This window comes from Limulus polyphemus, unplaced genomic scaffold, assembly GCF_000517525.1.
Source record: "Limulus polyphemus unplaced genomic scaffold, Limulus_polyphemus-2.1.2 Scaffold22, whole genome shotgun sequence".
Lineage (NCBI taxonomy): Eukaryota > Metazoa > Arthropoda > Merostomata > Xiphosura > Limulidae > Limulus > Limulus polyphemus.
Genome location: NW_013665632.1, coordinates 1,445,761 through 1,461,426, shown reverse-complemented (window position 1 = coordinate 1,461,426; position 15,666 = coordinate 1,445,761). Strand labels below are relative to the sequence as shown.

Here is a 15,666-nt window from a genome sequence, read left to right as displayed (position 1 = left end):
TGTGTACTAAAGATTTCTTTTCTTTTTCACCAGAGGTTAAATTGAAGAGAGAATCTATGACCTAATGTATTCTTTAATCTGCTGTACTTTGAAACACTGGAAATAGAATAAAAACATTAGATCAATACTATCGAGAAACATCTATGTTCCATTTGTAGTCGGAAATTACGTATAAACACAAAAAGGTAATCTATCTATTTTTCTTATATATATATATATAATAGTACTGTCTGTTGTATATGTAACTACTTCGAAGGTTGTGGATGGATCTTCACCAAAATTGGTATGGAGGTTCATTAGGTCCATGCAGGGAGTACATACACATTTTCTTCTCATTTTACTTCTCATCTGCAACTGGATACATAACCTGGGAAATGGGAACTAGGAGAGATAGGTTGTATTTATTCGCATGGGAGTTGGAGACGAGGAATTTAATGGTTATCGTTATTTTAACCGAGTCCTACAGCTCCACGGCCGAGTTGACATAGATGTCTGGAACATCTCTCATATAAAAGTCTTAAACTTTAGTTTAACCTTTTTCTTCAAAAAATAAATGACTTGAAAAAAACTAATAAAAATTGACCAGTTTTACTGTTATGTGGCACTATCAGCACAAGGTGGTGAATTGCGAAGCCTACAATCTAATTAAACATTGATGTTTCCACAAACGTTCAAGTGTGTAGATGGATGTAAACGTTTAACACTTACAACAAAAATGCTTTATGCTGGAGCACTTTGGTCAGGCTTCTACACCACTCTACTAAAAACTTTGACTATTGCCACTTACATGTTCACTGACATACAGATGCCGAGTGCTGTTATTCTCATTCCAATTCTCAGGTATTGTCAGAAGCAGTGCCCAACATGGCAATCTACGTTAGAAACATAAGAAACTTGGATTAAAGACAATTGGGGACTGTAGCTAATACTTTATAACCAAAATATTTTAGCAGAAACTTCCAATTCTGACTGTAATGGCTATGCTGTTAGAGGGCCTGCTAGTATTTTTACAAGCTTCTGGCTCCTTTTTAGACCGTTGTAAACATAACAGTAACAAATGCTCTACGCCTATTTTACTACCTTCGTACCTGTACGTGTGCGATAACAAGGAAAATATAGAGAATTAAATCAATTTGATGCACAGTAACTTCAGAGAATGCTTACTTCCATTTTTAAAAATATTTGTTAATTTTCAAACTTTCAAATTACTATAAAATAGCTTCGTCCGTTTTTTCATAATTCAATTTGTAAATTCCAAAGTCACCTTATCTAGTTGATTTTGTACAAACAAAACAAGTGACAAAGTTTTACTTAGTATTTTATAGATATACATTTAAAGTTTTCCTCCATCAGAATTCGGGGCATTAACTAACTTGTGTATTTGGATTAATGTTATTTCATTATTGCTGCATATTCATCTTATCTCCTATATAGAGGCTTGTTCCGTATTTCATTCAGAGCATGATCATAGGTGTGTTTTTTATGTAAAACCAAACGTTCTGCATATTATTGGGCTGTTTCTAAGAGCTGTAGTCACCCGAATAACGCAAGGTCTGAATGCCATTTTACCAAAATGTTCCATCCATTAACTTGGAAAGTAAGAGACATAACATCCTTTTGGTTCACAACCATAATAACTATACAAAGTTATTTATTGCTTTAAAACAGTTATTTTTTTTGTACTTGTACCACCATGGCTGGCACTTTTGCCAGTGATTTTTAAAAAACGTTGATTTAAAGCCCTGTCTAATCACTGGAAAACAATATCACCATTTATTTACAACAAAATTTGCAGTTTAAGCTATCTTGTTAATCAATTTCCAAGGCTTTCACCCTCACTGAAGTAAAGCTTGATTTGTGGGTTCATTGACCTGACAACCATCATCTTTTGAGTGCGTTTATAGCTTGCCACCGTCCATGTTCTTCAGAGTTGTTGATTGTAGTCCTTCCAAGCTGGCTACTGGTGTTTGTGTCCATACTATAACGCCAATCACTTTATTATTATCATCATAGTGCTAAAAGCCTTCTCACATCATCCAGTAAATAAAGGTAAGTGTTGCAGAGATGCTTTAATGCTTTTGGTCAAACGTTTGTTGCTGTAAAATTTATCTTAGTTTAGTGACGTCAAAGCATTTGTTCAATACACCATTGAAGTCTAACGAGAATTTGTTTATGTCACATTGTTTAATGAGTGACTCTCCAATTGACCATTCTGTCATGTACGCCAGTACTCACTTTCATGGGGTCATGTTCATCTTGCATGGAAAGAAGTATGGTCTGTTCTCTTTCTAGTTTGGCCAAGATACTGGACAAGATACAAAGAGGTTTTGCTGATTTATATGAAACGTCCTGAAGTATAAACACGTAAAATACAAATTTAAACACTACCTTCGCCAGTCTTATCGTCGTCCTCATAAATTTTCCCATGTGTACAATTATGTTTGGCCAGTTATTGAGAAATTTGAAACGAGCATTTTCTCTAAACTGTATTCATATTTTTAGCCTCCATTGGGTCTGCTAGTCTTAGAGAAGTGATCTTTCATTATCTCTGCTATTTTTATTTATTTCTCGATATCTCTCTTATTTTTTTATTTTTGTAGAAAAGGTCCATCAGGATGACTTCCAAACTATGGACTATGCAGTGTATTTGAACAATCCAAGGTGTATCTCCTACTAAAAATGTGCCGACAACCACGTCTAATGCCGAAATTGACACGTGCACCATACACTCCAAAGCCTAATATTTGGATTCCTACAGTGCTTCCAAAGTACCCTTAGCCTTGGCATTTTTTACAAGTCTGAGTTTGAGGTATAAATTTGAGGCTAAACGTTTTTTTATCCATCCATCCATCCATGTTTTCTTCTTCTGTGTCAGTTCTGTTTGTGTTACCATCAATCATCGAGGAAAAGAAGACAGCAGCATATAGTTGTCATAATTTATCGTGCAGAATATCAGCAATTTCAGTGATGAATGCTCGCCTACATACTCTTCATTGCAATAGATTTTACCCATTGAGATGCCATTATCCATAAAGTTATATTATTAGTTTTTAGGAGGTTGGTAAACAGCCTTTTATATACGGCTATGTAGTAGGTTGTCCTGAAAATGTTTTCCAATTTTATAAAAGTATCAGAGACCATTTTTTGCGATGCCTTTTTCCCTACCTTCTGGCTCTTTTTTCCTAGCTTTTGCTGTACAGTGAACAATTAGTGCATTTATGTGAGCATCAGACTTCATGTGCTGTTTTTACGAAGTCATTTTTAACACACTTGCTACTAACAACGTATTGTGCTGTTTCATCAGTCTGTATTGTTTACATATTTGACACGAACTAGTCTCAACAGTATTTTGCTTGTCTATCTTTGTACTATGTTGCAACTAATCAGTTTCAACCCTACAATCTATTTGTGGGCATTTTTCATATAGCATTTCCTGTAGCTTTTGGGGAATGGTATTCTGTCTCCGAAACCAAAGCACCTGCAACAGTTTATGAAGGTGTGGCTGACGCATTTTGGCTTATCAGATGTTGATGGTATGTTTGAAGCCCTGGTTGAAGTTGTTTCAACAAGAATGAAGAGATGGAAAATAAAATGAATAAAAATGATTTTATTTTTAAATATAATGAACAAATAAATACATGTATACTTATTTTCAAATTAAATAAATATAATTATGTAAAACATATAAAATTATATATGCTATAAACAATAAAATATGGGAAGGACTTTGCTGGAATTAGGTTAAGTTGTCAGAAGTAAGCCTAAAATAATAAAACAATGTGTTGATTGATATATTCATGATTAGCGGCAGATTTGTCATCGGAAACTGACAAACTAAAGTCCTCTGGTGGGACAGCGGCAACTTTACAGACTTACGATGATAAAATCTGGGGTTTGATTCCATATAGTGGACACAGCAGATAGCCCATTGTTGCTTTGCTAAAAAAATGAGAAAAAGAAAGAAAGAAAAATAAATCCTTCAAGTGTTAATTATGTATGTATATACAGGGTGGGCCAAAAGTAGGGTTACAGTTAACACTTAAACATTTTTCCTTTATTAGAAATTTATACATTTACTTACATACATTATATTTACATATTAGACATTTTACATTAAACATTTAATTTCTCAAGTGCTCAAAGTGTCCACCTTCAACCTTGCAACAATCTTCAACTCTGTCCAGAACACTCTGACACACAGTACGACACAAATTCCGATCTCTATCAATTTCAGAGAATGCATCAGAAATGTAATCTTTCAGTTCATTCACTGTGTGGGGATTTCTCTCATAAACCTTGTTCTTGACTACACCCCCAAAAAAGAAATCCATTGGTGTCAGGTCAGGTGAACGCGGTGGCCATTCAATGCTGCCCCGCCTTCCAAACCAATGCTGCGGAAAGGTTTCATGAAGATACTCTCTTACTGTCCGCGCATAATGTGGAGATGCTCCATCTTGCATTATTTTCTATGATTTACATGTATATTTAAAACGTGATTGTGAAGGAGAAACAAATAATAGAGTAACTGTAACCCTACTTTTGGCCCACCCTGTATATATGTGTGTGTGTCACGTTTTCGATTTCATGTTTCTAACCCTTTCTGGATCATTGGTGTACCAAAAGCGCCTAATTGGTCTTTTACATTCTCACAGTAAAAGCACTGAACCAAATTGCATGACACTTTGTATAAACTTGCGATATAATATTTAGTCTGTGTATGAAAAAAATAATTCAAATTATTTGATATGGTGTATACAGATATAGATAGATATATCATTTTTAGGTTGTAAAGCTTTAAATTTTGTTTTGAAACTCTGTTTTGGAAAAAAAAAAGACAATAAAAATACCTACTTTAGTTTAAGCCTTTCCATGTGTTACTTAACACCAAAGTTTTATTTTATCAGTTATAAAATATTTGATGTTCTTTTGCCGGTTGAAGCAGTCGACTTTCTACTGTAAATCAAACAAACACAGCAAGACCGACACAGATTTATCAGTGACCGATCACCTTACCTTTCAAAATGGCGTTACTTTCACCATTATCAGGTGTCAAATATGACAATGATGTTAGCTAAGATCAGTTTATATCTGATAGTTATAATTTCTCTTCCACAAATAAGTTACTGTATTTCCGTGAGTTGTTTGAGTACACAAAAGTTAACAATATAATAAATTAAAAAAAAATTGTAATCAGAATAATTTACCATCTCAGCTTAACAACATTTGAGCTAAACAACAAACAATTTAACAGGCGTAGCTTAACATACTCGCTAATATACTATTAATTTTTAGATCTATATTTGTGATAAATGTTGTGATTACAGCCAGCTTTTTTAAAAATAATTGTGTCTGTTTTTTACAACTCATCTGAACATTCATAATCATGCCTAGATTAACACCTGACAGAAAATGCCAGTGCCCCATGACCACACTGGCTAAACACTAGAACCCCAGTACGTTCATTAATTCCGAGCCGTGGTAGTAGTTACTTGAAAATCGATATTGTAACCGAAGTCTTTTGTCAGATGATGGTAGTCACGTGATTAGTAATTTCTTTCTCTAACACACAATGAAACTTAGCACCATTTTTTTAGCCTATTTATGCTGAATTAAACTATTATTTGTTGATGTTCTCATCATTTCTGTAGCACTGACTCTTTCCCCTCTGTTCCTTGGTCAACTTAATGTTTCAGAGACTCATCTCTAATGTACAATTTTAGCTTATCGAAGTTTTATGCCCTTTTTGAGCTATGTGAGCTCTGAATTTTATAGTTTGATGTATCGGGTTGTTGCAACACAAAATAAGGCCTAGTTCAATTAGATCTGACGACTTTATGTTCTGCTGGAATATAGCACAGGAAAACCGAGTCTACTTGCTCAGGTTAATGTTATTTCACTGTCTTATCATATGGACTTTCTATTGTTTCTCTTGTGTTAATATACAAATCAAATTCATCAACTATTGTGGATCACAACCACTCCATATATTATTATACACGTTCCAGAAACTCCACAGCAGGTGTTCCACAAATTAACACCTTTCAGTAACAGCTGGTAGAATTCTGCTGTGTTGTGCAGTATGTTATTATTACATGTGACAAGTTCAATCTGAGCTCACAAACATAGAAAACAGACACTTACCATTTGGGATGATCCGTTCATCTAAGCCACCAGATGAGGGTGTTAAAGTTAAGTAGGAATATTTACCACATCCAGTACCTTGTACAACTCAACAAACAGCAGACTCTTAAAGTTTCCTTTTTAATCAGCATCTGTTTGTGTTAGTGTTTCAAAGTAAGTTGTCCCTTCTTCATCTAAATTGTGAGCAGCTATATGAGCCAACTTACTGGATTAATTGATAATCATTAGGCATGTAACAATTATCTGGTTGACTTATGAAGGGGGTGTGGTAATATCCAAGGCTATTCTCTGTAATGGAGAATCTATGACTTGCTGCCACTTTTATAAGCTATTGACGATTCTCACACTGAACAATACAGACCGTTTCTCCATATTCTCTACAGAAATGCGGTCGCTCACTTTATCTTCACAGGTTAGCTCTCATGTAAGACACTGTGATATCGTCTAATCCATATATTATGTAACGTTCGGAAAATTTTGTATCTCGGACACTTCAGAACCACTAATTACAGTACAAAACTCCTTCTCATTGCTGCAAGTGCTCGAATAAGGTTCAGATATTCTGTTCACCAATATGTAATGGTTGCATTTCACAATGCTGAATGGCAAGTAGCACCTAAGATAGATCTTGGTCCTTTAACTACTCATCTCTTATATTATCTCTTATTCCATTGAATATTCATATATCACTGGAATCTCCATTATCTACATTGTTTTCCATCCATCATGGTTGATACGTCTCTATTAACCAGCAACTCCATCACACATTCAGCTACTTTTATAGGCACATATAAAGTGTTACTCAGCACTATAGATATTAAATCGGTCACTACACCCGATTCATGGCTTTCTCATTTAAAATAGTGAATCTGACAGCATTCACAGCCTGTTATTTCCCCTGAGCTGGTAGTCTGTCAATTGATCCATTTGATGGATGCGTGGACTTGTGTCAAGGCACCAGAAATGATATAAGTGTTAACAGCCAAACTGTCTACTGCTGGAGCAAGCATCTTCCTTCATTGATGTATCTGTGAATTGTGATGTCTCCCAGTCTTTGTTAACGTATTTCTCCCATTCAGCTGAGGCTGAACAAAGTCAGTGTATGGTATCTGTATAGGTCGTAATATTTGTTGCAGTCTATTACAATGTGGAGTTAACATGTTCAGGGGCTGAGTCTGATATAATCAACAGAACTACTGCAGCAGGATTTTTTCCGTTCTGAAAAGTTAGTTGAGGTTACTAGCTCATACATTGTTTCTATCAGTACAACTTTGGGTAATGACATCATATTTCTAATGTTCAAATGACGTCTCATAGAATCATTAAGGAATCTTTCCATAAAGTTATCAACTACAATATTTTTTGGTTGGCTGCTATCATGTTGAGCTATGCTTTACATTGTAAACAAAACAGATCATTGGAATATGGAGCTAAAGTTTTGGAACATCATGTTCATAAGTCTTGTAGACTTATCTTCATATCTGGTTTCAAAATTGGTGAAACACTGTAAAAGTTCAATTGCATTTCAAAGCGAGTAACGCTGTAAAACAAATATATGAACCGTAAATTAAAATCTGAGACATAAATAAATAATTGAGAAACAAATATCAATTTCAACACAATTAATCGTATTTTATCATTCAGTTATAAAACTCTAGAGACCGCTAGTTTGGTACCGCCACTGAACTGGAACGGATTCCACATTTTGTTAGCAAAGAGTAGCTAAAGAGATGGCGATAGGTAGTGTTGATTAGCTGCTGCCTTCTCTCTAGACTATCACTGCTAAATTTGGAACGACTAGCGCAGATAGCATTCGAGTAGCTTTGTGCGAAATTCAACAAAACAAACAAACAATTCTGACTGATCAGTTTTCAAAGTTCAGTTGTATGCAATTTTGTGAAAGAAACTTTAGATGAATTACAGTTTCAATCAGATATCATTTGAATGCAATTTCCGTCAAGCAAACTTTGAAGAAGAAATGCCTACGTAACGATATACTGTTTTTTACTGCTTTGTGATGGAGTGGATTGAACTAAGTTACTAGGGTGGCGTCAGGAACGACTGAGTCAAGTCCTTGACATGAAAAATTCACGAAATTCCTGTTGAAATTATTCATTATTGTTATATCTATATATCCTTCTCAATACGCTGTCATTGACAGGGTGTGTGTGTGTATATATGTATATATATATATATATATATATATTACACGGTCGATATTGAAGCGTCTAAAGGAATAGATTAATTGGAAATCGAAGGAGAAGAGACGTTATGTATGGTGCCGCAGCCAAGGCAGAATAGAAATGGCGGAATTTAAAATAAGCTCTAAGCTTAACCACGATAAAGTATGTTGGTATTAAAAGCAATAATTACATCATCGCTGCAGAAAATATTTCATAGTATTAATTACAATATGTAATAGTGATATACTCTTTGGATATGTTTCTGATGAAATATAATCGATAAACTTTTTGTTTAATGTTATGAATACATGAAGCTTGACCTACGAAACTTTGCTTATTTGTTAAGAGTTTTCACTGATTTAGTTATTAGGGATATTTGTGAGTAAATTAACAGATCATTGGAAATCTACTTTCAGACTGATGAAAGGAATGGGGAAGGTAATATAAGCACACTTGTTTTTGAAAGCTGGTTTGTACTGATTGAGGACACAGTTTGATAACACAAATCAGAATTGGGTATAACATTTAAATAACAGGGTCCTTTTCGGGCCGTCTATGTTTATTTGAGGTTATATTTAACAGGAAAATTTTGCAAATTCATTAAAAACCAGAAAATGATGCCAACAGCATAATTTAGTACTTAGTTTAATTAAGGAAAAGCTCTCTTTTAAAGTGTGCTTGTGTTCTCTTTTTTACATGTTATATTTAAATATACATTATTTCTGGATTTTGTTGAACAGTTTTTATACCATAAATTATATTGAATTAATTTATATTCACAGATTAAGTAAAGATGCGTGAATATTTATAATGTGAAAATTTTCAAACACAAAAATCTACACAAAACCTTTCACTCTTGAAAATATGTCCCCCGATGGGGCAGCGGTAAGTCTACGGACTTACAACGCTAAAATCCTAGGTTCGATTTCCCGCGGTTTACACGGCAGATAGCTTTGTTGTAAAGCAAATAAACAACCGCGTGAAAATATAAACTAAATAATGTGATGGTTATTTTTTCGGACATAAAATTCTTCGCAAAACGTTTTGCACGGGAAAATGTGCGCAATATAATAAATATAAAATGCTCCGTACATTAAAATGTATGCATTGTAACGTTAAACGTCTTATACATAATGTTGTAAAATATTTCATACAATATAATATATGATGTTCCTTGTATTTAACCGTTTTGTTCTGTTAATCAAAAGCAGAACAACCCTGCGAAAATGCATGGTCTATCATGGAAAATCCTTTAAAGCTATGGATTTTTTTAACACTGACAAGAAATCTCACGTGACATGTTTACACATGATGATCATGCACATCCATTCACATCAACGTTTTTCGATTGTTAGTGAAAGATTATAAACTGGTGACAATTCTTTGTATTATATATAGCAGTTAAGTTTAAGTAAATACAAAAATAAACTTAGCATTTCGTTTCAAAATGAAACCGAAGAAACAATTCTGTAGAAGTAAATAAAGATCATAAATTACAATACGTCAAAACAAGAATTACATGAAAAAAATACAAGAACACAGATAACAAAGCCGTACTTCTTGTAACAAAAGTATCTTTTGACTTAATCAAAAAGTGAATCCTGTTTTAAAACGTTTTTTAACACAATTATGGCTCATGATATTTTTAAATGTATTCCTACTCACAGAATGAAAACGTGTTCATTAGTTTTGATAATATTTGCAACTGTGATTTCGTATGAATATGATATTTTGAATTGCCTTTTAAACATAAATTATTGTAAAGGTTCGAAAAAGTATGAAACCGTTTTTGCAATCGACAAGCATGGTTTTCAAGGAGTGAGTAAATTACAAATACGTACCTATCTTTTTGAATGTCTAAAAAATCATCTGTGTGTTTACAAATTGTCGGCTTAATTATCCATCTTATCTAATCCTGAGTCAAGTCTGATAACACAATAAACACTCACAAACTGCTCATATCAGTGTGCTAAATTGTAGATAATAGCTTTTAGTGAGCCTATATACAGATATATATATATATATAAGCTACGAACTATATCTCTTGGTCTGTTCATATGTATATACATATATATATATATAAGCTACGAACTATATCTCTTGGTCTGTTCATACGTATATACATATATATAAGCTACGAACTATATCTCCTGGTCTGTTCATACGTATATAAATAAGCTACAACAGTAAAACACTTCTCACGAGAATATCGATAGAAGCACATAATTAACTAGAAATAATAAATAGATTTTCTTGATGTTGACATTCAAATGTAGAAGAGAATTATTATCAATTCACATGAGATATTTGTTCATAGAAGTTTCAGTACCACAACCCAACAAAATAAATATTTCTCCCACATGTTCTTGCCTTGGATTTTCAAGTATCCTGATAACTAGAGTAACAAGCCGTCAGTCATCTGAAAGCGTGCTTTGTGCACGAAGTACCATCTTGAATCTTTCCACCTCGTGCCACTCTTGTGGTGTATTGATCAAACATCCAGCTAGTAGATTACCGGGTGCAACGAAAAGCTAACCTGACTGAAAAACAAATTAATCGATAAGCAAGTGAATACACAGGGTGTTCCGAAAAAAAAAAAGAATCTTCATCCCCAGTGTAGATTTTTAGTTTCAGTGGAAAGGTTTAGTTTGCAAGCGACCAGAACGGCGTATATGTTGATTTTATGAACTATAAGCAGGCCTGGTTTTATTCCAGACAGAGCATTTTTTCTCTCACGAACATAGACATTTCTGAAATCTACCTTGTGAATAACAATGTACTAACCTATTAGCTACCAGATGAACTTAAGAATAATGTTTCTACCTAGAGTTAGACATTTTGTTTTTGTTATTTGGAAAGCACCGTTTAATTGATGTGGTCCCTTGTGATATTCTAGCCTATACTAATATCATGTAAAATATTAATATCTAATTTTAACAACGCAGTTTTAACAAAGAAGCCCGGTGAATAATTATAGTAACTTAAGTATATAGTATATAGTAAGTATTCTTATTGCAATTAATTTTAATTTCAAGACCACTTATACGTATTTTATTAAGTGTTATTTCCAAAAACAGCTGAAAGCCAAGAGGTTTGTATTTTTCAAGTATAATATAAATAACCTTTGAACTCACAAGATCGTTTTAAGATCAATCAATTAAACTGGTGACTTTTCCAGAAAGGCTAAAGCTGATGTGACCTAGGTGTAGATCTTTTGTTTGGACTCCAAACCTTGTTTTCAGGTTACCCGTTCAGTTAATGAATTTCTTTCAATTGTTAACACTTGCATAATCTTGTGCTCAAATTTGTAAAAATATGGCTGTAACATATAAAAAAAGCTAGAAATGTTATGTAGTAAGAGGAAATATCGTGGCTCGTGTAAATTATAGAATCAAATGGTATTCAGGTGTATAATTAATTTCTAAATCAGTAGGAAAAAGATGTTATCTAAAATTACAACCTCCATGGAGAAACACCTCTTTTTAAATGGAGCGTATCATAAGAATTTTATACTAGCACTCAAACATAGTCAGTTGTTAGTGAACATTAGTAGGTGAGCCATTAAAACTAAATGTCTATCTCTAAACAAGCATTTTTACTGATATCATAGGAATTTCATACTAACACTCAAAACATAGTCAGTTGCTAGTGAACATTAGTAGGTGAGCCATTGAAACTGAGTTTCTATCTCTACACAAGTCTTTTTACTGTTGACATAAGATTTAAGTGTGCCTCATGATCCTGACGTTTCTTTGTACGTTTATCTTCTTTGTACATATGTGTCCTGGCTTATCATACAATATTCTTGTGCACGGTGTGTCCTCAATGTTGTTAATGTTTCTCAAAGTGTACGTTCCCAAAACAATGTACTTGACTGTCTGTAGTTTGTACCTGATTTTGTTTACTTGTTTCAACCTTAGTCTGCCCCTCAGAAAACAATGGTTTCTGACAGCGTTATATCTTATGGCATCTAAACTGCAGTTATGCCTGGTTTTGATGTTTTATTGGCAATTATAAAAGCTAAAAAAATAAACTGATTTTTTTTATAAAACATTTACAAAAATATTTCTGTTTCATTACACCTAAACAAAATGTAAAACAAAAACATTAGTAAAAAAAATATATGCCATTGTTAAAATAAAAAAGATTCGGAATGCCAAAGTGAGAACAAAAATTATTAAATAGATATAAAAAAATCATAGCCTCAGTATATCAGACTCAACCTCGGTAAAGCGTGAATCTTGTTATAAATAATATTTTTATGCTATTGTTTGAAAACAAAAACACTAAGTAAATTTGTGAGATTGGTAAAAATTCGACGAATATAAACGCATTATTACTTCCATATGGCGTTTTTTTATTGCATATTAAAATGTCTAACAGCTAGTAAGTAAATCTAGGACTCAGCTGGTTGTGAGAGGTTTAATTTGAATTTAATTTAGTTTTCCTTTATCGAGGAATAAAAACAAAACCCATTACAGAAGCTGATGCTGCAGGAAACCCAAACTAGTAGAACTGGTCTTATGTTGTTATCATTAAACTAGATTTATGGTTACTATGCCAGCACAAAATATTCTTTTAAATAAACAGTAAGTAAACTTGAAAGGCAGAGAAATATAAAAAAACATAAGAATATAAACATAACCTTTAGAAGAATATATAATATATTTGTACATTTGCTTATATTGCATATGTTTTTATGAAAACTTGGATTAATGTGACAAACGTAACAATTAGCTTCACCCAAGCAATAATCTTTTTATATTTGACCTGCGAAAATCGAACGCTCCTTGCATTTCAATATTCAGGAAAATAGTAGTATCTCATGTATCACGAACAAGAAGAACTCGTCAGATTTAGATTTACATCAGTGTTTACAATACTTTAGTATCATTTGAGTTACATTAAGTTACTTCGTTAACTCTGTATGGGGACTATGTATTGGTAGCCAACGTAATTCATCCTTGTTTTTAAAGTAGTCTGTAGTATTGAAAAATCAATAAAATGACAAAAGTCCTAAGATGTTCATTCATCATAAATGTCAGCGTAAGTCTTTTTTCTCTCATTCAATTTTATGTCTTTACTAGCTCTTTTCTAGGCATGAACACACTGGATAAAACCTGATTAGTATTACTGATAATTGTCACATTTCCAAATCCTCCCTCTGTAATATCAGATGAGGCTACAATTTAAGGGCGCATGACTTCGAGATAAACAACCGCAAATATTGTTGTCTTCGTATAGACTCTTGAACTAAGAGATTACTTAGGTATTTATAAATTATCATTTCACTACTACATTTAAGGGGAAGCTGATTAATGAACGTCAGAAAGCTCAACATGTCGAAAGTTCGAAATAAATCAAGTTGATAACCAATATTAAATTATTTGAATTAATTCCGAAGCTTCTCTGGTGTAACCTTCTAAAGCATTTCTTTTCCTGGTTTTCTTTTATGGTTCCCTTATAATTTCGTCACTGCACTGCTTCTATACGTGTACAGGTGAGTTTGGCTTTTTTCGAATAAGGCGGTGAGCAAGAATATAGGTCTGCTTCATAACTTGTGTTTAGTTTCCTTTTTATTTAAGCGTAATAAATTTGTTTAAATCAAAACTGAACTAACTCATTTTGTAGCATTTCTCAAAAATGTTTCCTTTATCCTTCCTTAACTGCTGCTCACTATAAGATGAAGAGCGAATTTGAAAGTCGGATAAAATCGAACCGTTACAAAATGTGCGTATACATTGCTAAGCCTAAAGTTAATCTTATATCACTATTTAGTTTAAGCATTAGAAGTTTTCAGATGTGTGTTTGAACAAAACCAAAACAGTTAAGTAAATAAACATAACTTTTTTCTCATCATTCCGGTCGTTTGTGTTTGTTAGTTTTGTAACATTATTAGTTACCTTAGAAATCACTTTCCCACAACTGGCTGCAGACGGATAAAATTGATAAATAATGTTATTTTCTTTTTCTTTTTTTAATTTTGCGCACTTTGTGATACTAGTGAATATAAGTTAAGTTTAGTAGAAGGTGTATCCGTACCGATGTGTGGCTTCTGTCTCTCTGCATACTGTACGTCAAAAACGAAGATATGCTTTATAATTTCCACTTAATAACCTTGGTGTTATTTGTTTGTCATTGTTTTGTCCTTCGTCTGGTAATTACATACAATTAATATACAAAGTGTGGCTGACATGGTACTTGGATCGTTACGAAAGAGCGTGTAAGTGGAGTACATCTTATCAAACCTAAGATTACTCTTACAACATTATTTTATTTTATGCGTTAGAAGTTTTCAACATAATAAATAAAGTAGTATTGACTTTTACACGTAACCTCAGAGCTTCTTGGAAAATAAAATGTTGTACTAATAAAGAAAATGTTTTCAGTATTCTATACAATAAACATGTTCTCATTTAACTGTATACGAGAAGAAAAAAAAGGATTGTTTTTATGACGTCATCTTCATTTAAACTGAGCTGCATTTGACGCGTGTTGTCTTGCTTTGTCATTGCCTGGCTGAAGAGACTTGAAAGTGCAATCCTCTTCTGATCAAATTATGAACGTTGATGCTTATTGAGACTTTGTGCTGTGCAGCTAAGAATTAAAAGAAATTGTATTTTTGAAAAATCGATTTAAAAGTAAAATAGCTCTTCCACTATTTAGTTTGAAATTGAATATAATAGAACAGTAGGCTTGGCTAATGCGAACTTGATAACCAAAAAAGCTATAAAAACTAGCTAAATTTATTTTATAATGAATCATTTATATAGCTTAAAGACTTAGTAAAATACAGTTTCTACAACTAACTATCGTTTATTTTAATGTGAAGACTCGAGTTTCAGTGTAGAACTATTGACTAAATAATTTTATAATTTTACTTTACTAACTAAGCCAGAGTTGAAAAAGACGGATTATTTAGATTATCAGATCGATACCTCATGAAAAAATTGTCATTTTGGACTTCATTTTGTAATATTTTCTTCAAGCCCTTTTAAAGCCCCCCGGTGGGACAAAGGTAAGTATACGGACTTACATCGCTAAAAGTCATGGTTCGATTCCCCGTGGTGGACACAGCAGATAGCCGAATTTGGCTTTGATCAAATACAACAGACAAGCAAACCCTTTTGGAAGCGCCCCTAACTGGTATCAAGAATTTGAAATATTTCGTTTTTAAATTTTACTCTTTTAAAATTTCATAAAATTGTACGATAATTGTCTATATATTTCATTGGACGACGAGAATAATTTGTCGAGTGATTTGTGATGACCAAAGAAAATCATCATCGTGATGTTTATTTTTACATTTTTAATTTCAAAAACAAGATAATTATGATTTTGG

General features: G+C 33.0%; 1 protein-coding gene across 2 annotated transcripts in view; it reads left to right on the top strand.

The window, feature by feature from the left end:
• Positions 1-15,666, top strand: part of LOC106458381 (unconventional myosin-Ia-like) — a 306,550-nt gene that overhangs the window by 122,087 nt on the left and 168,797 nt on the right. Inside the window, exon 1 of one of the 2 annotated variants that reach the window (XM_022384801.1) lies at positions 13,693-13,824. The exons of the other annotated variant lie outside the window; for it this stretch is intronic. The gene's annotated coding sequence lies outside the window, so the exon portion shown is untranslated. Of the gene's footprint in view, positions 1-13,692; positions 13,825-15,666 lie in introns of those variants that run through there. 2 annotated transcript variants of the gene reach the window in all.